Here is a 26,040-nt window from a genome sequence, read left to right as displayed (position 1 = left end):
AGAAAGTAAATCCTTCCACTTGAAGGACATGAATCAACTTGAGAATATATACTATGTGAAATCAGTGAATCATAAAAACAAATACTAGTTATTCTCTTTTCAAAATTGAATGCAAATAATAAACAAAATACACTAATAAAATAAGTGAATAAAATGGCCCCCCCAAAAAAGAAAGTTGGAAAGACCAGGGAATATTAGTTAAAAGTGCTACAGTTTCAGTTAGGTAGGAGGAATAATTTAAATAACTTTATTGCATGTTATGGTGACTAAAGCGTGTATGTGCAAATTGCTCAGACAAAATTTATATTTTCTTGCCACACAAGGATAAATGTGAGGTATTGTATTAGTCAGTTTGACATAGACACTTGACAATGTATATATTTATCAAAATGTCATGTTGTGCATTATAACTGCATATAATTTTTACTTATGAATTCAAAACTTTAAAGCAGATGAATACTTTAAATAAAAACATGGACCCTTCCTTAAATAATTTTGGCTTAATAAGAGGCGATAGATAATATACTCCTTTAAACAAGAGAGAGAGAGAGAGAGAGAGAGAGAGAGAGAGAGAGAGAGAGAGAGAGAGAGAGAGAGAGAGCGAGCGAGAGAGAGAGAGCAACATGTTCATAATGGGAAAACAGTGGAAATGATCATTTCTTTCTTACATTACCAAGAAATGAAAATTTGCCTTGTGATAAATACCATGAATTTATTGACAGAAAAAATTTACTTACTATAAATTCAATTTTATTAATTTGAATCAAACAAAGAATTATAGAAGAATATTACATGGAAGGATCATTGACATCTGCCAATAATCAAAATATGCCCAGAAGTGTGTTAGACCTGATGTGTTCAAGTATCATTGCTTAAAATGCAGGGCTTATCAGAATCTGAATTTTATTTTCAATTGTAGACAGGGAGCCAAGGATCAATTACAGTGTTATCATCAAGCATGAGAGAATCATACCTCTTGGTGCTTTTAAATGTGTTTATTAATATTTAATGTGTCTGTAGGAAGCTTTGAAGGATGTAGTTTATGCAATTAGAACATTTAAGAAGGATGAGTCAGAGTACATGAATCATGTTTGTAATATGTTTTGAAATTCAAATCACTCGCTGATTTCCAAAATAAATGCTGAAGTTCTAAGGAAAGTTCTGACAGGACAAAAGTCTGACAAATGAAAGAATGCCTCAGTAAAGAAAATAGAGGATTTATTTTATAGGCTACAATGTTGAAATTATACAGCAATTTCAAGTGAAGAATCCATTGGATTTTATATTTCATACTTTTTTAAAAATTTTTGTCAGTCATGGGGCTTGAACTCTGGGCTTGGGCGCTGTCCCTGGCGTGTGCTCTACTGCTTGAGCCACAGCTCCACGTCTGGTTTTCTAGTGGTTTATTGGAGATAAGAGTCTCACGGACTTTCCTTGCCAGGGCTGGCTTTGAACTGTGATCCTCAGATCTCAGCCTACTGAGTAGCTAGGATTACAGGTGTAAGCCACCAGTGCCCGGCATATTTTATACATTTTAGATTGAAAGGTTGGCCCAGGAGTTTTCTTTGAATGGTGTCAGGTCTCTAGTTACCCAGAAAACATGCGAAACTTCAGTGCCAAACCAGTTTTGGCAAACTTACAGTGATTCCATTTCTCATAATGATGTACCTTCTGAATTTGCTTTCAAATTTCAAATGGTAGTAAATTGCAGTGATTCACAGTATGTGAATAAAACAAGACATGAAGATATCAACAAAATTGTCTAACTGACTTTTGTCTCTCTTTCTATCTCTGTCTCCCTCACTCTCTGTCTCTCTGTCTGTCTCTGTCTGTTTTTCTCTCTGTCTCCCTGTTTCTCACCCTCCATCTCTCTCTCTCTCTCTCTCTCTCTCTCTCTCTCTCTCTCTCTCTCTCTCTCTCTCTCTCTCTCTCTCTCTCTCTCTCTCTCTCTCTCTCTCTTTTGGCTCCAATGTGGCTTGAGACCTGGCATAGTTTTTTAAAACAGTAAAGTACTACACAGAAAGTGCTAATCCAGTAAGAAACAGTGAATCCTACAAGGAGAATGTAATAAGCTACTGGAAAAGCATTGCTGGTTCTTCCTCATACCTTCAGGCCTGGAAAACAATTATAGAAATGGTATATTTGGAATTCACATTGTCCAAGGAAGAAGCAATAAATTGACTAACTTAATGTACACAATTTAACTACTGATGTAAGCTCAAACTACATGGCAAACACACCTCAACAAGAAAGAAAATGTTTAGTCCCCTATCCAGACATTACACAAATGTATGACTTATAGGCATTACATTTCCAATAGTTACTGAATTTATTCTTTCTTTGACAATGTTATTTGTTCATGAGGATAATGATAGTAACTTGATTCTTAAAGTTTAACTAATGTCTTAACCAATTGTAAAAATCAAACAGGGAAGACCAGGTATTCTAGCTTCTTGGTAACGTTACATTATTTTGAACATGTTGACAATCTGATAAATGAATTAAAGGATATATTTGTGTTTCTGCCTGTAGAAATGATTGAGGTTTGAAAAATATAATAGAGAATAATTAGAAGTGGGAAGAAGTATTAGGTTTTCAATAGCAGGCCTTTTTAGGATGCTGGCATAAAGATAAAACTGAGTATGAACCAATCAAGTAACTTTAGGTACTTAAATATAACATTCATTTTCCTTATCATCACAGTGCATTGGAAGTTTCCATTTGCTTTCTTTTCATTTTCGCTCTCATAAACTCACCTGGTCAAAACTAGTAAGTATTTGGTTAAACAATTGGATTTCAATTCTGCAGACTGATATAATTTATAACTTACTTCCATATTTCAGTTTGGTGCATTGGAGACTAATACCATAGATAACCTATGTGAAAATGTGCAATTTCAATAAATGAGTCAATTCACTGAAGGAACCATAAAGCTGTATGCAGGCTGTCTTGGATACAGGACGTAATCACTTAACCTCTGTTGAATTTTTGTTGTTATTTTAGTTAAAATGTTGCATACAGTAGCTGATATCCAGATTAGTAATTCAGAAATGAGCCAGTTTTCCATTCTTAGATCTTCTCTGAAGCAGAATATAAGTTGCTTAGCCTTTCTTTTGAACAGACTCATTACAAAAGCATTGTAAATATTCTTCTTTAAGCTACACATAGGTCTTCATTATTGTAATCCTATCAAGTCATTAGATTTAGATCTGAAGATCTAGAGATGAAAAAGCCAGAAATGAAAGTGTGGAGATGGGGAAAAACAAGTCGTTTAAGGATACAGGTGGACCCGATGCAACTATGAGAAGTACAAGTTTTCATGTCAAAAACGAACTTTACAACTTTGGTGTGTGGGGGGGGGTGGGATATTGGGTGGGGGGTGGGGAGAGGCTGGGAAGGGATGTGAAGGGTAAACAAAGGAAGAGGCTGCAATGCTTGATAAGAAATGTACTCATTATCTTGCCCATGTAATTGTAACCCTTCTGTACAGTATGTTCACAAAAAAATAAAAATAAAAAAAAAGAAAGTGTGGCACTAATTGTAGTATGTCAGTCAAGAGAGAATAGAAGATCCTGAGTTCAAATCTTAGTATACACACACACACACACACACACACATACACACACACACACACACACACACACACACACACTACACTTCTGCTTTATTTTCTCTGGAAAAATAAACAGTTATATCAGATTGCAATCATATTCACCAAATTTGCTTGTCAAATGTAAAATTTAGTAGCTTACCTATTTTGTCACAGACCTCAGAATCAGATATTCCTTGGCTTTCCTATAAAAAAAAACAACCTGATTTTAATAGTAGAGTTTCTTTACCTTGCAAATACATACTTTAACATTAGAATGGAATTTGATTATATATCCAATATAATGTATCTTAGCAGATTTTATATGCATGAGTGCTGCCTTCTGATTGATCTTTTAAAACCTCTATAGCAGTGTGAACAATGTCTACAAATATTCAGTGTTTATTTTAATATAAAACCCAGGGGAGAATAACTATTTAACATCTTTTTTGACTCACATTCTTCGGTGTTTCTTAATCTTCTCTTACATAGCAGAGTTGCAAATGTGCACATATTTTACCTTGTATGGGCAAAAATTAATATATCTCTTAAGTTCTTATAAGCAAAGTTCTAATTCTCTTGAGTTCCCATTCAAATTTCCCCAGTCGAAATTGGATATTTCTATTTAACTCAAACTCTTCCTAATAAAAGGTAACTGAAAAGTTATAAAATACATTTTAAGCACCAATGGGGGAAGCTGTACATTAATAATCTACCAGTTTCTGTATTGAGTCTGGACGCAGGGGAAGTCTGCATGAGTGTGTTTGGCTATAGACATTATCTGGTGCAGCTGTTTTTTTTCCAGATCTTTATTCATCTTCATAGACTTCAGAATTTCCCTGGCTTCTGTCATAGTGTCTGGAGGTAGTGCTCACTGACTGTCAGCTAGTTGTACAAGCTTAAATGGCCTCTAGCTACCAGTGTCATTGCTCCAATTGTGTACTCCTTATGGTCTGACCACAGACATTTCTAATCTTCCAGTTTTGTTGAGGTATTGCATTACTCCAGAAAGTCCAGGACTGCAGATAGCTCAGCTTTAAAAACTTCATCTTGTTAATGACCTCAAGCTCTGATGATGAGTTCTTACTGAAGATCCCACACATTCTCCTTACCTTTTAACCCTGTATAGTTCATAATGCCATTAAGGCAATATGACTTTGCTAATGCACAATTATGATTGGATGTTATATTGTGTTGCTTTTCTTTTATTATCCAAAAAATGAAATTTCCTTGGAAGCCTTACTTTTACCACCATTACCCAGTAGCAACCTCTTTTGCTATTAGATGAGAGAGAGGGAGAGGGAAAAATCATTTTGGAATTTAGATTTGTATAAAAAAAACATGATTTCTTCTGTGGAAAAATAACGAAAGCAAAAAAAGCTGTGGTAAAATTCAAACGGTAGAGCAATGGCCTAGAAAGATGGAGTCACACTTTTCACAAAGAAGAAGAGGTTAGTAAATGAACAGTACAAGTTAAAGTGAATGTACAACTCTAGTGGGAGAGGCAGTTTAGATTTGGTGTCTCAAGGCATATCTGAAAAGTATATCTTTGTAGCAGAAAACTAAATGGTGAGAAAAAAGCCAGTTTTGGGATGGTCTGAGGATTAGAACAACCAAGGGACCATCAAGGGCAGAGAGAGAATGGGTGCTATGTTCCCAGGAAATGGAAAGGGCACCATGAGGTAAAGCCTTAGGGACTTAAGCAAAAGAGTGGAACATTTTGTTTTCAAGAGTGCTGTGGCTCCTGAAAAACAACTGGACTAGTATGGAACTATCAATAGTTACAGGAAAGAGTCATAATCTAAGTGAGTAATAGATTCAGATTGGACAATATCAGAAATGATTGGTTGCAAAGTGAAAGACCTACAGAGTATGAATGTTGACATATGGACTTTATTATTTCCCAAAGTTCTGGATGCAGGAAACCAGAAATTTCTTCAGCTTCATCTGAGGTATTTACTATACTTTCCTCATAAAGACTTCATTGTTACCAAGTTCTTCGTTTTCCATAGGAGAAATCTCAAATTGTATTCCTTCTCACCTTGTGGACAAATTCATACTTACCAGCAACTATACTCTAAAAGCCTATTTGCTTTTATATTTTGCTATATTAGCTATATATTTTCCTATGTGCTAGGAAACTAGCACATATATTTGGAAAGAGGCCAATGAACATTTGAAAACAAGGAGGAACACAGTTATTACTTGAGAACAGAGTGTGACATTGAAGGCCAGCAACAGAAATCTGACGTTGAATCTAAATGTAAACATTAGCATGTATTTTGTAAATTGTATGAAATAAAATAAATCAAGTGTTACTAACATAAAGCTTGTTGAAAATGCTAGGAACTCGAAGGCTTCAGAGGAATAGTCTAGCATGCAGCAAGAGTGCAGAATATTTTAAGGAGCTTTGGCTAGAGTAAGACAACTGGTATCAGGAATCATTTAACAAGGATAGCCAGTAGAAATGAAGGGATTATTTGTGCAGATCAGAAACCATTGTCCAGGTAATGTAAACTTTGTCAAGGACTTGAGATAGAGCATTTAAGTCTGAGGCAAAGTATAAAAGGTGTTAGATGAAGCAATTGTCAAGGATAAATACTTGGAAAAAATTATGAATATCGCTCTTTACAATCATTGTGAAATGATTGACTTGGAAGTACTATTAACTATTGACTTCTACTATTGACTATGAAAGGACTGATTTCACTATCACTGTAGGTATAGAAAACAGACAATCTTCTCTGGTAAAACCTAAGATTTTTTTTCATAAACTGGAGAGAGTCTTATGAGGATGTGTTGATTTGAGTATGTACATTTATTCTATGCTTACTTCTTGTCCTCAAAGATGGAGTAACAGAACATCTCTCATGAAAAGGAAGGGAGCATTTGACCCACTGAACTCCAACTACTGAAACACAATGGCTTTGAAGTGTTGGATTACACTGAGGGAATAGGGAAGATTACATTTCTCAAATTAAGACCCTAACTTCTTATTGCACATATTAATCATTACAGATCCTCTGTTCATTATTGTAAAAAGGGGTGATCATAAAACAAGACAATTACATGAGTAAGGTAATAAGTGTATTTTTTGTCAAACATTGTTATCCACTCTTCATTATTCTCCCACTATCCCATTCCTCTCCCACCCCTCCCCTTCCCGACATAGATTCTTATGATTATAATGATACTCATCCTTTGTCCTTGTGTCACCATTTTATTATTCCCCTTCCCTTCCTCAAATCAGGTAAATGTTTATACAAGACACAGGGTATCAGAATCAAAGACAGCGATTGCCAGGAATAATCGAATGGAGAGAAGAAAAAAGAAATAATGTAAGAAGAAAAAAACTAGATATGGTACATTGGTGACACAAAGGTCAACAAGCAAAAAAACCCTGCTGTTTCCATGTCTTGGAATTCATTACAATTAGCATCGTTTTGTACATAGCTATTGAGCCATTATGGTTCTCTGCCAGAACTACCCTAGACTTATACTAATTATTCCAAATGAGGTAATTCATGTAACTGTAACCCCTCTATGCAGCATCTTTACAATTAAATTTAAAAAATTAACCTACATCAATAAATATATGTATATATGCATATATGATGAAATTTTACTGAGCCATAACAAGAAACTGCAGTTATATCATTGCAAATTACATGTGTGAAATAAGCCAAGATAAAAACAAAACAAACATAACATTTTAACTTATTCATGGAACATAAAACTTGATTGGAACCATGGTATTTTTAAGAGATGAGCAGTGGGTAAAGAAGAAAAGAATGATGGAAAAGATTAATATTGAATTTCATTGTGCCATCCATAAAGACAGTTCAAGAAAATTCATTAAAATCTGTTGAAAAGGCTGGAGAAATAAAATAATTTAATCTGATAAAATTAAAAAATATCACATAGTAGCTCATCAATTATTATAATTGAAATAACATTAAATTAGTGCTCGCTTTGGCAGCACATATACTAAAATTGGAACGATACAGAGAAGGTTAGCATGGCCCCTGTGCAAGGATGACACCCAAATTCGGTAAGCATTCCATATTTTTACACCACACTAAAGCTACCAGCACAACTATGTTTATTGCAGCATTATTGACCTTAGCTAAGATATGGAACCAACCCAGATGCCCCTCAGTAGATGAATGGATCAAGAAAATGTGGTATATATACACAATGGAATTTCATGTCTCCATCAGAAAGAATGTCATTGCCCTATTTGTTAGGAAATGGAAAGACTTGGAAAAAATTATATTAAGTGAAGCAAGCCAAGCCCAAAGAAACAAAGGTCCCATGGTTTCCCTTATTTGCAATATCTAGTATATGTCTGAGTCAAGCAGAAAAGGTCAGATAAGGTGATGTTAGGGGAAATGAACCCCAAGATATGTATTCAAAATTTTTTTATTTTCATGCGATTGTTTCTAACATATTTATAAGATTATTTCTTTGTTGCTTTGTATGTCCCTCCCCCATGATATAACCCTACTTTCACTCTATTTGATGTTGGTATAATTTGTGGAGGGGAAGGGCAAAAACAAATCGTTTAAATAGGTATACAGGTGGACCCATTGCAACAATAAGATGTACAAGTATGTCGAAAAATGAAATTTACAAATTTGCTGTGGTGGGGGGGTGGGGGGCAGGAGGGGGGAGAAGAGGGGGATATGGGGGACGGGATATGGGAAAGGATAGTAAGAGGAAATAAAGGAGGAGGCTACAATGCTTGATAAGAAATGTACTCATTATCTTGCCCATGTAATTGTAACCCCTCTGTACGGTATTTTCATAATAAAAAATAATAATATTAAATTAACCTGACCTTGGTGGCTCATCCTTTAATTATAGCTACCCAAGATGCCGAGATCCAAGCAGATCCAAAGAATCACAGCCAAACTCAGGGGGAAAAAATTCCTCAGATTCCATATCCAAAGTAATCAGCACAAAAGCCAGAAGCCAGACTGGAGGTCTAGTTCATGTGGTTGAGAGCCAAATAAACAAGTTTGAGCAAGTGCAAGCAAGAAGTCCTGAATTCAAACCTAGTAGAGGCAAATAGTAATAACCATTATATGTAATTTAAAGTAAGACAGTATGGAGAGAAGAAAAAGTATTAGTTTTATGTCAATACCAAATTTATCTTTTACTGTGATGTACATGTTATCCCACATTAATAAAAAAAATCCCACATTCAATTAAATTATGCGATGTTAGAGGAAGCAAACAAATAAACAAGACAAGATTCAGAACTGTACAGGTAAACCTGAGTTAGAATTCTCTTCTTAATATAGCTATCAAGGGAACAGTGACAGATGTCTTAGGGGCAACTTTGAAATGACACAATAAATCAATTACTTTGATGAAGCTAAGCCTATCGCTTCAGAAACAAGTCAGGATAACATTCAACAGCACAAAATTCCTGGTTGAATCTTCATATTATTTGTGCTTGTTTCAGGAGTTAATTTTTTTAAGTAACATATATTTTAATGTCTCAAACTATTCTCTGAGACATTAAAGGGGTTTCTTTTCTCAGAATAAATGTTAAAGATGCATGGTATCTTTCCAGCAGCCAATATATTCCCAGGAAATCAGAACTAGAATGTTCCTTCGTCAAACTGACTTCATTGTGACAGTGGAGAGACACAATAAGTTAACTTCAAAAAGAGAAACAATGAATTCAATAAAATAAATATGAATAATTCAAGGTACTGTGAAGCTGATCTAAATGCAAATAATGACTATCATTGTGGGGAGATGTAGGACTGACCAGTGTAGCTCCATTATTCTCTTAGTCTTCAGGTCTGCCAGTTTCCAGCAAAATCCAAGACTGTTGCCTCTAGTTTGTGCTCATCTTCACAAATTGCAGAAGGAGGGGACAGCAAACTGATGCTTACTACTTATTACTACCTAGACATTACTTTTCACCAAAGGGAAATTCTTAACTTTACAATCTACTGTCCTGTAGGTCACTGAACAGTGTTCAAATTACAGGTTGCTAAGTGTTCTATCTTCTCCATTGCTGCCACAGATAGAACCACTCATACCACGACCATAACCATGAACCTTTTTATTAGCAGAAATGTTGCTGAATATGTTCTGTGATGCTGTCATTTGTTATAACCTCTGGAATCTGAAATGCCAGCAAGGGTGCTATGGAAAGATCCTATAATTAGTATCACTTTATTTCCGTGAGAAAACTTTTACAACTGAGAAGGACATATCTTTATGGTCAATCCTAAGGAGGAAATTGCTCCCTGTTAAGGTGTAACATGTTGTTAAGTCTAAGTCACCCCACAGTCTCACTCACTGCCTTAACTCAGGGTCATATTTGTCTATCTATGGTGATACTTTTCCAGTCTTTCTACATCTAGGCCATTGTCTGGGGCTTTTGAGAGTTCATCATGTTAAATGAAGCTAAAACCCCCACAAAACACACAGGTTATATTTTTCAGCCAATCTTCAGTAAAGTATAAAGAGTGATATATTGTACAGTTTCCTAGGTGAAAGAAGCTATTATCATTGTCCATTTAGTTCTTTCCATAGTATAGAGGGCTGTCACAAAATCCTTATACACTTTTAAACTGTAACAATTTAGTTTAAGGTTTAATAGAAAACCATTAAAAACTGGCCTGTTGAAGCAGTTTGTAGAAAGTGTGGAAACGACATTATATAATGTTTCTACATGATTTCATCTTTTAGATCCTGAGAGAATTGGAACATAGGTGCAGGTATGGTAATTCTAAATGGTGTGCTGTGGAAGGCAAATATGAATTCAATATTAACAAGGTGAACAGAATTTGATATGCCAGATTTATGCAAATTGTTTGTGCTATACGTACAGCATCAGTGATTGAAATTTTAAATTCTGAAATGAGGAAAATATAGAAAAACTTCAAATATCCTCTTTTCCTTCCCAAACTCAAAAATAGAATAGTTCTGTTTTACTCTACCTAGTCTAAATATATACCAATTTTATAAAATTGAAAGAAACTGTGTACCACACATTATCATGTGCAGATTCATCATCAGTCCCATCCTTCATTTTTTCTTTCTTTTATGTTTTATTTCTTGAATTTAAAGACATTTTATGGCCCTATGATTGGTCCCTGGAGAGCATTAAGTCACAGAATTCATTTACTGTGTACCAGTTGCTTAACTATATCTCAAGATTCTATCAAGATATTTTCTAACTATTCACTTGAAAATTATCTCTACTCCCTGGTAGGAGATGGAAAAAAACAAATATTAGGACCAGTAGTTTCAGTTGTATACTGTTGAGTAATATGTTTTATCATAGTGATTTAATTACATTGATTTATTGATCTTGCTACAGTTCAGTTTGAAAGTGTTCCGGATGAGTCATAACCACAGCAGTGCAATAAGTCAAGATCAATTAAAAGAAACTAGAACTTTTTCCTGATGGTAAAAAAAAGGAAAAGCAAGAGGGGAAAATCAGAGGAAAAGGGTAATTAGGGATTGTGACAATCACTCTCTTCTCTTAAATTTTTTTTCCCCTTGAAGCAGATAGCTATGAATAGTGATTATCAGACTGCATTGCCTTCAAAACTCTGCAGGGATTCTTGCTTAATTGTACAGATTTCAGAGTCTCCACCTATGCTTTCTTCTGTTGTTATTATAGCATTTTTATTATGTGTGTACATTTATATGCTTGTGTGTAACAAATTTGTGTACTTAATCAGTACTGAGTTAATCCTTACAATTTGCAATCACAAATGGTCCACAGAGTAACAGTAATCTCATTCTTACCTGCTCAAGAAGACATGCATATGCAAATGAGAAAACGATCCATGTCCTCTGCTCTCTCATTGGACTAATGATGTAACCTTCTCAACCAACACAGGAAAGAGTAAAGATGAATCAGAATAATCTACATAAAAAGCCAAGTATAGAGTACTGAATAAGGTATAGAGTTTTTAAAAGATTAGGCCAATTTAGTATAGAAATACAACAAACTACATAGTCTGAAAGAAGATGGCTCAGGTGGTAGAGAAAGTTAGCAAGTAGAAGCACCATGATCTTAGGAAAGAGTAGTTTGAGGGTCAGGAGGTCTCATGAGACAGAAACACAATTTGTCTCATCATTTTAGGACCTCAAATATATATATATATATATATATATATATATATATATATATATATATATATATTTCTTTTTTCTCATCATCAATTGGTGATGAAGCCTTAACTGGATAGGAAATGTATTCATTACCTGACTCTCATGTAGCTGTAACCCCTCTGTACAGTATCTTTACAATAAAAAAGTAAAAATATTGTACTGACTATGGAATAAGACAATTGGAGAAAGCCATCTCAGAAACATTCTGGTTCTGCATACACTGTAAAAATGAGTTGGCAACACTCTATCCTTCAGCTCCATCTCTGGTTCCAGCACTTCCTTTCCATAGAATACACTTGCCAGACGCCATCTGTGCTCCATTGTTTTCTGACATATCCAAAAAAATCATTTAAACATTGACAATTAAGTTTGCAAAGACTACATCTCAAAAAAAACAGTTATAATTTAGGCTAAGCTCTGATGTTCATAAAATTATATATATATATATATATATATCTGTATATGTATATATACATGTGTATGTATATGTATATATAGATGTATACATCTGTGTATTTAATTGGTCGTGTTCCCTTAACAAATATTGCCAATGATAATTTTCTCATAACCCCCAACTGTGGCCATAAGTACTCAGGAAGTTTTTCACATTTTCAAGTAAAGATGTCTGATATTAAGAGTATACTTAGGAATCAGTGCAGCCTTATAGTCATCCTGTTTTTAATGTTAATTTTCATTGCTTTATGTTACTAAAGAATTTTTTGCATTCTCATATATAATCTAACTGGAATCTAATAAGTAGCTCTATTTAATTTTTTTCTTTTAAAATAATTATTCTGTTCAGAGTATCTGGAAAATAGATATGATAGATGAAACAGCAAAATTATACACACAGGAAGCTTTCTTTTTTGGGTCGTTAAAGAATCTTTCTGTGATTAGTGTCATTTTGTGATTGTATAAGGTTGGAGAGGTTTTACTCAGATCTTTGAGTCTCCCAATCTGTGTTTATTTATACAAAGAAAATAGATCTGTGGTATTTTCCTTTTGCCTTGAGGATACAGAATACACACATGTGTGTTCTGTAAAGAAAATTATGGACATTGTTGTGGAAGGACCACCAAAGATGAGAACACATTATGCAGGCTTTTGAATATTTTGGCTGTGAACTCTTCTGGGCCTCTCTCTTGTGAGGAAATCACTATTATCACTGAGCCATACCTGGAGCCATAGTTTTTGTTAACTGGTTTTGAGATAAGATCTTGTTTCCAGCCTCTGTATACATTCAATCTGTCCATTGTAGGCTACCCATTGGAGCTAATATTATAGGTGAGAGAGATCATGCCCAGCTCACCATTGAGAAGTGGGCTAGAAAACTTTTCTGCGTAGGCTGACCTTGTACTGTGATCCTACAACTATCAGCCTCTTGAGTAGTTAGGATAACTGGTGTTATCAAGTATGCCTGGTTCTAGTCTGACTTTTAATGATATATTAAGTGTTCACATGTAATATCTTTCAAGACATAATCACGATACTTCCATTATAGCAACATGCCCTCTTTTTTACCTCATACTTACTTATGACGACTTATGATGAACTAAATAGCATCTAAATTAGGCAACATATTAATACTTATATAATCACTTAGTTGATTCAATAATGCATTGTTACATTTACAAAATATAAAATAAATAATGAGTCTTCTTAGAAAAGATAGTAAAAATAATAGAGTTATCCATGAGCTTAATTATACTGTAGAAAATAAATAAGTCATAATTTTGTTATAATATCTGTAAGTAGTTATACAAAGTTTTAATTCAGCATATCAATTTATGAGTACAATGCACCTTGATCAGTGCTATGGAACCTTCAGCTTCCCTCTCTCAGAAAGAATCACTGGCTTTGATGATTAATTTTAGTGTGTGCTGGGGCTTGAACTCTGGCTAGGCACTGTACTTGATTTTCTTTACTCAAGACAAGGGCTCTACCAATTAAGCCACAGTGTTACTCCTGCTTTTTTCAGTGAATAATTGGAGATGGTAGTCTCTTGGACTTTGCTGCCCAGGCTGATGTGCAGCCTTGATCCTCAAATCTCAGCCTCCTGAGTAGCTAGAATTACAGGGGTGAGACACGAGGGCTCAGCTTTTGATTTTTTTTTTAACTGCTTCTTCCTAAATATCCTGTGTAGCAGTTCCTTCAAGACCTTTTATTTTGAGAAATTCTAAAAATCTCTATGGAAACATAAGATTGGTTATCAGTTTCCCTGTACCAATACAGTCCAACCCTTTAAAGCTTATATCACTCTGCACTCTTTTTCTTTTTTTCCTGCACAAGGTTTAGATTTTTACTGATTTATTTTTTACACAGATTTTCCCAAGCCATCTTGTGCTGACATGTGGGCTCCATGAGCACCATGAGTGAGTGGATTCATATCATGCTGGACCACTGCAGTTCTGATCAGCCTCCTTCTCCAATTCCAGCATTAGCTGGCAAAAAAAAAATTGGTGGGCTATCTTACTGAGTGTGCTACAGCTAAGAAATATTAGACACTTCATGCTTTTTTCTCAGCTTAGGGTCTTGGCTCAAGTCCTTCAGTATCTACAATATGTTTTGCATCTATAAGCATTTGTTATATGTGCATTCATGGATTGAATATTTTCTTTTCTTCTTCGTTCTTTTTTTCTTTAGATAGGGTCTGCTATGTCACCAACACTTGAGATGACCTTGCTATGTAGCCGAAGCTTGCTCAACCTCAAGATCCTTAGGCCTCAGCTTCAAAACTCCCTAGTGCTAGGATTACAGACACAGCCTTCAATGTTTTTTACTTATTTATTTTTCTAAAGGAATGAAGGCCACTGCTTACATGCTCATTTGTTTTCTGCTCCTTGATACCTTTCCTTCCGTTTATTTGTAGTGCTTGCAATTAGACCCAGGATGCTTATAAATCTTCCTACTCTCCTAGGTTAATTATATTGCTGAATTCATGGGCTATTTTTAAGTTCTTAAGTTCTCTTTGTGCTTCAGATTTTGAGGCTGAGAATAATTTATGTTTAAGAGGGATTTCTCTCTCCATGGGTGTATATTTACATTGTACTTCCATTGCTCATCCATCTGTTGCTAGTTGTTTCTAACCCGAAACCACCAAGTTTAATATTAACATTGTATATTTGTATTAGTTCTCACTTGGTCATGATATCACAATTATAGGTCCTGACTCTAGATAGCTATCCGGTGGGCTTAGGAAGTGAATACTTTTCTGCATGATGCTTCTTTGAGCATGGCCCTTTCTCACTGTCTCAGAAGAGGTATGGTTTACTCTAATAAGGGCCATCCTGTAACAACCTCCAGCAGCCTTGGATCTGGATACTCAACCATCTTCCTTTATTTATTACTGTGGGTTCCGCTAGCAGCTTTCTTTCAGTGAGGTGTCTTCATGATATAGAAAGAACATTAACTGTTTGGACATAAACTGATAGGGAAGACTTCATATAAACTCACAACAATAGACCTGAATTCACAGAATGAGCATTCTTTATTCAGTCCTCTGAACACAGATTCAAAGGTGAGGGGAAAGGAAGGAAGGAAGGAAAGGAGGAAGGGAGGAAGGGAGGAAGAGAGGAAGGGAGGAAGCGAGGAAGGGAGAAAGGGAGGGAGGAAGAGCAAGAGAAGGAGCAGGAGGAGGAGGAGAGGAAGAAGAAGGAGAAAGATATACTACATTGAAGTCAACTGCCTTCCAATTATGTCTACATTTAACTCATTTGAAACATCAAAACAAGAAATTAACTAGGTAGTTCTTTGAATTTAAAATTATTCATTATTCCTCTCTGACATTTTTTTTTCAGCAGTGAAAGAATTTCCACAGAAAAATCATACTGCATATTCTACAATACTGAAGTTTATTTCATAGGCCATATTTCCCCTTACATTCCCAGTTCTCACAATGTTACAGACTTGTCAGTTATAATCAATGCTTGATTTATATCAAAATGTCAGGAAGATATTTGAATGGAGATTTCATTTTCCTACTTGGATAGGATCATGTAGCTTCAACAAAATCTGTCATAAAAAATAGAAGTTCCTAACTTTGTCCAAATAGAAAATTTTGTGCACTTTTTTAATATTTGCTAGAAATTAATCTTAAATATTTGTCACTATCTCAAAAATACACTTATATGCAATACTCCAATGCTGTCCTGCCTGGGCATGCCATGAACATAAATCAATTAAAAATGGTTAAAAAATTATTCCTTTAACTTGGATGTTGGTTGGGAGGTAAAGTTTTGAAAGATTTTTTTGGTAGCCAGACAGTCAAAAATATTAGTGTGTAAAATTTTATCTTAATGAGGTAACCTACTGCAACTTCAAGAATGCTGGTAGGCATTAAAATGTTCCTAGCTCAGAGAAAAGCTTTTATTACACTTGACAATGGTAGTGGTCAGAGCTCCCTCATGGTTCCCAATGAAGCTACCAAGGGTCCTTCTTGGATGCTCAAAAATGAGGCTGGTTGTTACAGAAGGGAATGTGGTTTTATGGGTCTTTTTGAAAAATTAATTTAAAGCTCCATTATGTCAGAAGGCGGTGACAGGTGGTTAGGAGGAAAAACTAGTAACCTAACTGTCAAGTTCACCGTGACAAATCTCTCCTTTACTACTTATGCCTAGGATTGTTATTTCCTTTCTGTTTTCTGATCAGGTTAACTTAAAGAGTGTGAAGTATCATTAGGAATGCTTTTGATAAAACTAGTTAGGGGCCAAGTGGGAATTTATCTTCCTGTAATGAAGAATCCTGACCTTATATTTTTGACACAGGATCAGTGACCCCACTAGTTCACTAAAGTCTCAGGCTTCCCTGGCTTTTCTGTTCTACCAACTTTAATGTGTTGGCCTTTAGGCTTTGGCCTTTAGCTGTAAGCAACCTTTCCCAATTTTGCTATATTCCAGCTTAGAGAAAAGAGAGAGCCTGCTAGTAGAGTAGGAGCCCTCAACAGTCTTAAAGAGAAGAATATTGTTTAATTGCCACCCACACAGATTATGAATGTATAATAGCATACAATACAACAATATTTGCCATGTTGCCCCATTGTTTCTTCACTTTGTAATAAACACAGAGCCACCACCAGACAATCATTGTCTTTTAGTACTAAGCAGATATATGCCAAATATTTTTAAAACATCAAAACATTTCTAAATTTGAAAACAAATTTCAATCAGTATACATCAGTATTAAACCTAAAACAATTATATAATTGATAATATATCTCAGAGTTAGGAAAACATGCGATATTAATCACAGTACTTTAATTCTCATGATCCTTTCTGTGTTAAGTGTGCTTTCTCTAAAAGGAGATTAACATTTTAACATGTAAGTTTTATTAAACACATGAATAATTCATTGTTGTTCAGGTAACTATATGGTGAATCTAAATTCAGAGAATGCTCATAGACAGAGATTGCTCAGGCAGCACTGGGAATTGCTGTGTTTGTTTACAGGTGGGTATTTGTTTAATGTTTAGTACTCCTAGACTTACAAAGAATGCAAGTAGGTGCTTGCCGTGTGAAAGCACATTTTCTTGTGATATTCTGATTGAATTTTTCTCTAAATGTGGTCATTTTAAAAGCAAATATGATTAAAAATCTTTCATTTTTTATTTCATTGAAATTGTATGTAGATTTGGATTAGTAGAATGTGATTATTCTTCAACAATGTCATGCAAGATTGAGAAGAAAAAGGTCAGATAAAAAGCATTATTGTTCAATAAGCTCTGACTTATAGTCTTAAGAAAAGATTAGTAACTTCAGGTTCTCTAGGTCCCTTTCTGTCTTACTCTAACTACATCAAGCTTAATAAAATGCTGCTGAATATTGTAAGGATTTTAGGCTGGTATAAATGAGCTTAATCATTGGAACACCAGTTAAGAATTACCTAGATTTGGGAGGTAAACAAAAGAAGAGAGGAAGGGGAGTTAAATACAGTGATAAAATATAGTGTTCAAAATTAAGAAAATTGAGGGAAAGTTTGGAGTTGGGAGGAAAAGGAGAGAATGATGAAAGGTGATATGGATCAAGATGAATTTAATTCATATACTACTTCGTTGAGTGACAACTCCTTTGTACAACTATCTAAAGATAAAAAGAAAAATGTTTAAAAAGCTGCCTAGAAAAAATACTCAGATTATAAAGGTAGTGTGTTCATTAGTGGCAGAAAAAATTAAAAGTATATCTTTACTTAGTTTTGTCTGTAGCCTTTAGATAACCATGTAACATCTACAGCCATAAATGAAGCAAGACAGACCCAAAGAAACACAGACTGCATTGTTGCCCTCATTTGTAATAACTAGAATATGTATAGGATATTCTTAGCTATGTACATATGACCATATAAAATGATGCTTATTGAAGTAAACTCCAAGAAATGGAAACAAGAAAAAAAAAGAAATGTTTCTCTGCTTGTGACAAAATAGCCATAGTTTAGGAATAGGATTATAATAAAATATAAGGTTGTAACTACTTCTATCTCTACTTTACATTTCCAAATATGTCCTATTATTTGCAAGTCAACTTAAATGCTGTCACTAAATATTTATGTTGTTTTTATGTCCTTCATTCTTTCCATCCCCATATTTTCCCATGTCTCTTCACTGATCTGCTATTAGGCTTTGTTAGTCTGGTCAACTTTGAGCACATGTGGCTTCATCCTCAGTGTTCACCTAGTCGTATTCACAGGGAGCAAAGATGCTTGGAAAATTATAAAGAATCACACAAATTCACCTCTCCATTATTATCCTTGAAATGAGGTTAATACAACTCAAAATATTCTCTCTCCTTTTTAATTAATTAATACACAATGAAAAAGCCTGGTTACTTGAAAGTATCATCTTTTCAAGGTCCAAAAGTATTTTCTATTTCACATTTCTTGAATTGTTACAAGGAAATTACATAATTAGTATGCACGCTTTGAAAATTTCTTGGAGCTTATTTTGGTGAAATAATTCTTAGGATTTTTTTATTCAAATGAAAGATAAGTTGAGTGAAATAAAGTTGGTGGCAGACTTACTCTTCAAAGAGAAGTAGAAGAAATATGACAATGATAGGTGAAAAAAGTATCTATGACCAGATTTTGGACACCACATAAGATTGATGACAGCACAAATGTAAACAGAAACTCATTGGGCACAATCCTTATACCAGTGAAGTCATGTCTATGTTTTGTGATTGCTTTCCTTCTGTCAATGAGACAGTAGTGCTACTCCAAGGAAGTTACATTCTTGGTTGCTGAAAGAATGAATCAAGACACTTCATGCTTCCTCAATTCTATTTTTATACATTTAAAAACAAAATATTTAATGCATGCTATGTATTATTTATCATTTTCATAAAATTTACACATGATAATGTTAATTTCATTTGATTGAAATGCACATGTGTAACAAAAAAGATCACTAAGAATTAATAGCCTGTAATTATATAAGACATCCATACAGATACACATCTCTCTCTATTTATATCCATTGCTCTACATAGAATCCTCAGACTACCCAGAGTAGGTATTTTATTCTACTCATATTCCAAACAGTATTGATATGAAACTTCTATAACTAAAGTAGTTTTGGGTGTGCAAATGAAATATCAGGGTAGATTGGATGCAGTTGGTGTAGATCCTATGATGTAAATGTAGAGTTCTGGCAACATACATAATGAATGTTGTAAGCTATAAATTTGTGAGTAAAGAATATTGTAGGAACACTTTCTTTCCTATCTTTTACTACCTTTTGATTTTCCCTTTTAAGGTAGAGACTGAATTTTATAGCTACATTTCCGTATTCTCACATACAACCATTGTTTGTTTTCTTAAACAAAGGTCAATGAGTTTCAAGAATGAATGAATGAACACTATCATTTTTTATTGTCATCAGGATAAAGAATTACTATATTTCTTTGTTGCATGTGAGTATTTTATGGCACACATTGGATCATGTATAGTTGTAACTAGAATAAACAATGTCCAACAACTATGAAATGTCATGTTTCCGTTTTGTCCAAAAGAAATTGAACATCAGGGTTAAAGAACAGGTAAAGGCAAAGATAGAGTATTATACTTCACTCATTAACATTTTAAAATTTAATCGTAAATAAACATTATATACAAATACATGTCAAAATACCTCCACTCACCCATTAAGGCTATGTTCTCTTCAGTCATTGTTACTGGCTTTTTTTCGAGACTTAGGTTACAAACACTGGGATTTTTTTCCATGGCTACCAAATACTGACTATGCTTACTTTTAAAGTTGTTGTTCTGGAGTACCTCTTAGTACTGACTTACAAACTGCTCCGTGATACTTTTTAGCTGCTAACAACTCTCACAAACATTTTTCTGTCTTATTTATGCTTATGCCAATAGCAGTCTGCAGGATGAGTGGCTTTTTTTTCCTACCATCTCTTGATTCTGCAAGCAGCACATAGTCTATTAGAAATCTATTCTTTTTTATTATTAAGTTTAGGTATTTGTGCAAAGGAGTTCCCATTTAACAAAACAGTTTATAGATGCAAAGTATTTTGATCAATTTCACCCCCTTTCAACTTTCTCACCTATCCCTCCCCTACCAACACCTTTCCTCTCTCTGCTTAATTTGTAGGAAATACATTGGATTCTTGACTTCGTTCTCCCCTCTTTGCCTCTTCACTTTCCACCCCTTTCCACTTTCCCCCCCATTTTTGAGTACCTGCTTCCTAGTATTTTATTTTTGCTGAACTTTGACTATTTTAATTCTCCCATGAACCTATCCTACTTCAGTTAATGTGTTTGATACCACCCACACATTTACTTAGAGGTCTATCAGCTAAATCTAGTTTTCACATATAAAGAGAAAACAAGCATCCTTTGTCTCTCTAACCCTGACTTACTTCACAGTTAGAATGGCCATTATGAAGAAAATAAACAACAACATATGCTGGCAAGGAAGAGGCCAAAAAGAACCATATAAATGTGGAGGAGGAAGGGTGTGTGTATTTAAATTTATATGCCTAATACAGGCACTTAATATGGTGGTTCATGCCTGCAATCCTAACTACTCAGATGGCTGAGATCTGGAATATCAAGATTGGAAATCAGCCTGGAAGAGAAGTCTGGAGACTCTATCTCCAAAATTACCAGTAAAAAAGCCCCACTGGAGGTCAAGGGGTAGGTCATCAGAGAAAATGTAATCTGAGCAAATCAGTGCTCTAAATTCTAAATTTTGTGCCATTAACAAATTGTATGCTTGGGGCTGGGAAGGTAGCTCAGTGGTAGAGTGCTTGCCTTGCATGCATGAGGCCCTGGGTTGGATTCCTCAGCACCACATAAACAGAAAAAGCTGGAAGTGGCGCTATGGCTCAAGGAGTAGAGTCCTAGCCTTGAGCTGAAGAGCTGAGGGACAGTGCCCAGGCCCAGAGTTTAGGCCCCATGACCAGCAAAAAAAAGAAAAAAGAAAGAAAAAATTGTATGCTTGAAAAAATTGTAAACAATATAATTTTATTGCTCAGAATGACTTCATTTTATTTGAAAATATAAAATGCTAAATTCAAAATAGCTTGGATAAAAGAGAGACTCACTAAAAATGCTACAAGGATGCTCTTGAAATGAAGACAGGATTTCTGAGTCCGAAATACAAATTGTTCCAGGGTATTATTCACTGTCATTATGGTACATTATCCATTTCTTATTGTTGTTACTCTCTCATCATTTATAACATACTATTTCATTGATGAAGACTGGCTTTTTAGCTGGGCGCCGGTGGCTCACACTTGTAATCCTAGCTACTCAGGAGGCTGAGATCTGAGGATCATGGTTCAAAGCCAGCCTGGGCAAAAAAGTGCCTGAGACTCCAGAGTTCAAGCCCCACAACCTACAAAAAAAGGACTGGCTTTTTATAATCTTAAGTATAATGGCACTTGAGTTTACAGAGCATAATTTTATGTATCTAGGGAGAATCTAATATTATCTATCATCTGACATCTAGATACAGACAGAATGGGCTGAAATGAGGTCAGGAGCTTCTTCTACCCCGCCTCCACCAGTCACCAATGGCTAGGCGTGCTGAAGGTGACTACCTGGATAATCTAGATTACTTTGCATCAGAGGGACTATTCCCAGCAGAATGAAAAAGTGGGAAGGAATATGGTGACACAGTGGACATGAACTCATTTTAAGCCTTATTAATCCACTGTTTCGTACACTTTCTTGTTAGAGTGAACTGAAATATCTTCAGTTTCATCTTTGCTAATTTCATATCTCCCATCTACAGTTTATGGTACAATTAAAACTTATGCTCCAAATACAACCAATCTCTTCTAAGTCATAAATATATCATTGAGTGTGGGTTTTTTAATTATTTTTATTTTTGTGCTTCATCTATTTTCTTCTCTGTATCTTTCAAAATATATTCTCTAGAGTCTGGATTCAGCATCTATCCACTGTGCCCCACATTATTCTGAATTGCTATAGTATCTAACATTATGTGGCAGTTATTTCTTTTTTCTCATTATATGAGCAACCTGGATTTATGTAACTCAGATATCTCCTTTATATTCTTAGTCCCGAATGTCTAAATGATCTTTTGAAATGAGGCCTACTTTCCCTACACTCTCAAACTCTGCAGATATATGTGAAATCAAATCAATAATAATAGAATATCACTTGCTGTTGTTTGTAACTGTTTGATAAACTAACTGTACCTACTGAGGACTTGTGGGTGTCCAAAAGATGTTTACGTGTATGCGAATCATAATCATGTTTATGATACTGGAATTGGATGTTACTCAGTTAAACAAGTGTTAGGCACTTAATTCAGGTCAGCCATCACTGTCCATCACATGCTGGACTCTCTGATGGATGAATAAGAGACAAATCTCCTTTACTCTGCTCTCTACCATTTCCTATTACCTAGAGATGTAAGGATTTCAAGTTGTCTTTGATGGCATGGCTACATCTAAAGGGCACATTGGTATGTTGTTCTACATAAAAATAGCATCTATAATATACATTTATCTCTGTCACCTCAGACCTCAGACACCATTTATTCTACCTGGTACAGGGGAAATACTACATTTCTCTGCAATATCCAAATCCCATCCTCAATTTTTGATACCAGAATCCCAAAATTTCCTCTTCCCCCTTCTGCCAAAATAAATATGTTTTCAAGTAAACCACTTACTTTAAGAACTATTTATCAGTTTCTCAGGCATGTCCATGCAAGATTGAATCTCAATTTCTATGGAAAATCAAAGCCAGAGTGATAGAATCTCTATAAATATTCATTTATTAAATAAATGGCAAAACAAATAAAAGAATGATTAAAAGCATTGTGGTTATTCCCCAGTTTCATTTTTGTTCCATATATCTATTTCATCCATTGCTTAGAATTCAAGAGCCTTAAGCTAGAAACTATATAGTTAGCAAGCAGTTGAATTGTGGAAAATAAATGTAGAAGCAGAACATTGAGAAAATAGTTTTTTATGTTATATTAAAAAATGACTCCAGTCCTTACCATTCATCATTACCAACATGACTGAGAAATAAAATCTTCTAACTTAAGTCAAGTATGTGCCTTCTTTTTATTCAATAGCTAAATAGCTAAATATCAAATAGCTAAGCAGTACTTTTCTGTAGCAGAAAGGAAAGAAACTTGCCTTCTGAACTGATCACACTGAACTGGCTGATAGAGAAGGGAAATTTTTTTTTGTAGGCCAACAGGGAGCATAGTTTGGGAGAGCTCATAAAAGAAAGAAAACTATGAGAAGGCTAATGGTTGCCATCAGAATATAATTTGTGTAAGAAGAGCCAGATAACATATTAACCTTCCCCATAGAGTCATAAGCCATAGGTTTGACCATATGGAAGCTCACATTCACACTGAGTGAATGTAAATAAAGGTTTTCAACTCCCGAGCTATCAAATCCATTTATGTTTCTGGCTCAGCAAGCCTCTCAATTCTTTCCCAGACATAGTTAGCATAAAAGGGCATCCTACTGTTTTTACCACATTTGAATTAAAAAAAAGTTTGTGCCCTAATCCTTATTTGTTGTCTTCTAATAAGGTTTTGAAAAAGAAAATATTTCCTATACTTTAGATTGCTCCTTCATCACTGAAATATAATAAAGAACCATCAATTGGCAACTATTATGCAAGTAGAATGAAGTGTCAAATTTTCCTACTTTAAATGTTATCAGTATTCCAAAATAAATAAACCTGTACTGTGAGTTGTATCTGTGAAGACCAAGGAAACCAATAACAGTTTGCAATCATTATTGCATTAATGCCGAGGGCGTTGAGAGGAAACCTCAGAAATTTTTGGAAATCAACAGGCTGCTTGTTCAAGTGTGAAGGACTGCAGTGAGCTAATGCTCTCTTAGCCTTCTGAAATTCTCTTTTATATTGAGAACAAGTCAACACTTGCAATCACTCAGTGAGCTTTCAATGAAATGTTTTCATGCTGTGGATACTCACCATAAATGAAAATTTTCACCAGGCCCATAATATTATGGATATTTATACTTAAATTGGTTATAAAGACAGAATATCATTTCTAATAGATAAACTTAGAAAAATATTTCAGATCTGAAAACATACCAAAATTGAGAGTTGGAACAGGAAATCATTTTAACCTGTACAAAGTGTTTTGTAAAAATCAGTTAAATAATTAAATAGAAAGATACTGGCAGTATGATTAAGCTTGCCAAGAGATAAGGAATCAAGAATCATAGTATGTTACACAGGTCCAAAATCTCAGGTACCCAGGAGATAGAGATGGAAGGAATCAAGGTAGAAATCTATTCAAGATAAAAGTTAGCAAAATACCATCTGAAGTGATGGCACACACCAGTACTCCCAACACAGAAATAAACCAGATGGGAGGATATTGTTTTTGTTTTGTTTTGTTTTATTTAATTATTAATAAGTTTTTAATTGTGAAAATACCATACAGAGGGGTTACTATTACATGAGCAAGCTCATGAGTACATTTCTTTTTTTTTTGCGTGTTTTTTTAAATTTAATTTTATTTTATTTGTGAACATAATGTACAGAGGAGTTACAATTACGTGAGCAGGATAAAGCGTACATTTCTTACCAAGTATTGCAGCCTCCTCCTTTGTTTACCCTTCACATCCCTTCCCAGCCTCCCCCCTCCCCCCCAATCCCAATCCTTCTCCTGCCCCCCTTCCCCCCCCCACCGACGTTGTAAAGCTAGTTTTGGACATGACAACTTGTACTTCTCATTGTTGCAACAGGTCCACCTGTATCCTTAAACAACTGGTTTTTCCCCATCTCCTCCACAAGTTATACTGACATCAAATATAGTGAAAGCAGGGGTTATACTGTGGGGGAGGAATATACAAAGCAACAAAGAGATAATCTTATAAATGCATTAGAAACACATGTATGAAAGAAAAAAACATTAAAATACACATCTAAGGGTTCATTTTCCTGACATCACATTATCTGACCTTTTCCGCTTGACTCATACATATACTAGATATTACAAATAAGGGAAACCATGGGACCTATGTTTCTTTGGGCCTGGCTTACTTCACTTAATATAATTTTTTCCAAGTTTTTCCATTTCCTAACAAATGGGGCAATGTCATTCTTTCTGATGGAGGCATAGAATTCCATTGTGTATATATACCACATTTTCTTGATCCATTCAGTGGACAGAAAGGAACCTTACTTCATTGTTGGTGGGAATGTAAACTTGTTCAACCACTTTGGAAAGCAGTATGGAGGTTCCTCAAAAGACTTCACATAGAACTCCCCTATGACCCAGCAATCCCACTTTTGGGCATTTACCCAAATGTTTACAAACAAGACCACACTAAAGCTACCAGCACAACTATGTTTATTGCAGCATTATTTACCATAGCTAAGATATGAGTACATTTCTTATCAAGCATTGTTACCTCCTCCTTTGTTTCCTCTTACCATCCCTGTCCTCCCATCTACCCCCCACCCCCTCAGCCAAAATTGTAAAGTTCGTTTTTCGACATAATGTCTTATACATCTATTGTTGCAATGGTTCCACCTGTATCCCTAGTTAAACAATTTTTTCCCTTACCCTCCACAAATAATATCAACATCAAATACAGTGAAAACAGGGGTTATACCATGGGGGAGGGACATACAAAACAACAAAGAAATCATCTTATAAATATGTTAGAAACAATAGCAAGAAAGAAAAAAATCATTAGAGTCCTTATCTTGGGGTTCATTTCGCCTAACATCAACTTATCTGACCTTTTCTGCTTGTCTCAGACATATACTAGTTATTGCAAATAAGGAGGATTGTTGTTGCAGGGCAACATTGGACAAAA

The 26,040-nt window shown here is 34.9% G+C and overlaps 1 protein-coding gene and 1 non-coding gene across 4 annotated transcripts in view; both read left to right on the top strand.

Annotated features, from left to right (window-relative positions):
- Lrrtm4 (leucine rich repeat transmembrane neuronal 4) overlaps positions 1–26,040 on the top strand; it is a 741,934-nt gene that overhangs the window by 488,205 nt on the left and 227,689 nt on the right. The gene's annotated exons all lie outside the window — the stretch shown is intronic.
- On the top strand, positions 7,553–7,659 carry LOC138804736 (U6 spliceosomal RNA). The gene has a single exon (XR_011365330.1). It is a non-coding gene; the product is annotated as a U6 spliceosomal RNA (small nuclear RNA).

This window comes from Dipodomys merriami, unplaced genomic scaffold (assembly GCF_024711535.1).
Source record: "Dipodomys merriami isolate MVZ:Mamm:240054 unplaced genomic scaffold, mDipMer1.0.p SCAF_37, whole genome shotgun sequence".
Taxonomy (NCBI): Eukaryota; Metazoa; Chordata; class Mammalia; order Rodentia; family Heteromyidae; genus Dipodomys; species Dipodomys merriami.
Note: the sequence above shows the minus strand (reverse complement) of the source record. Positions and strands in the feature narration are given on the sequence as shown.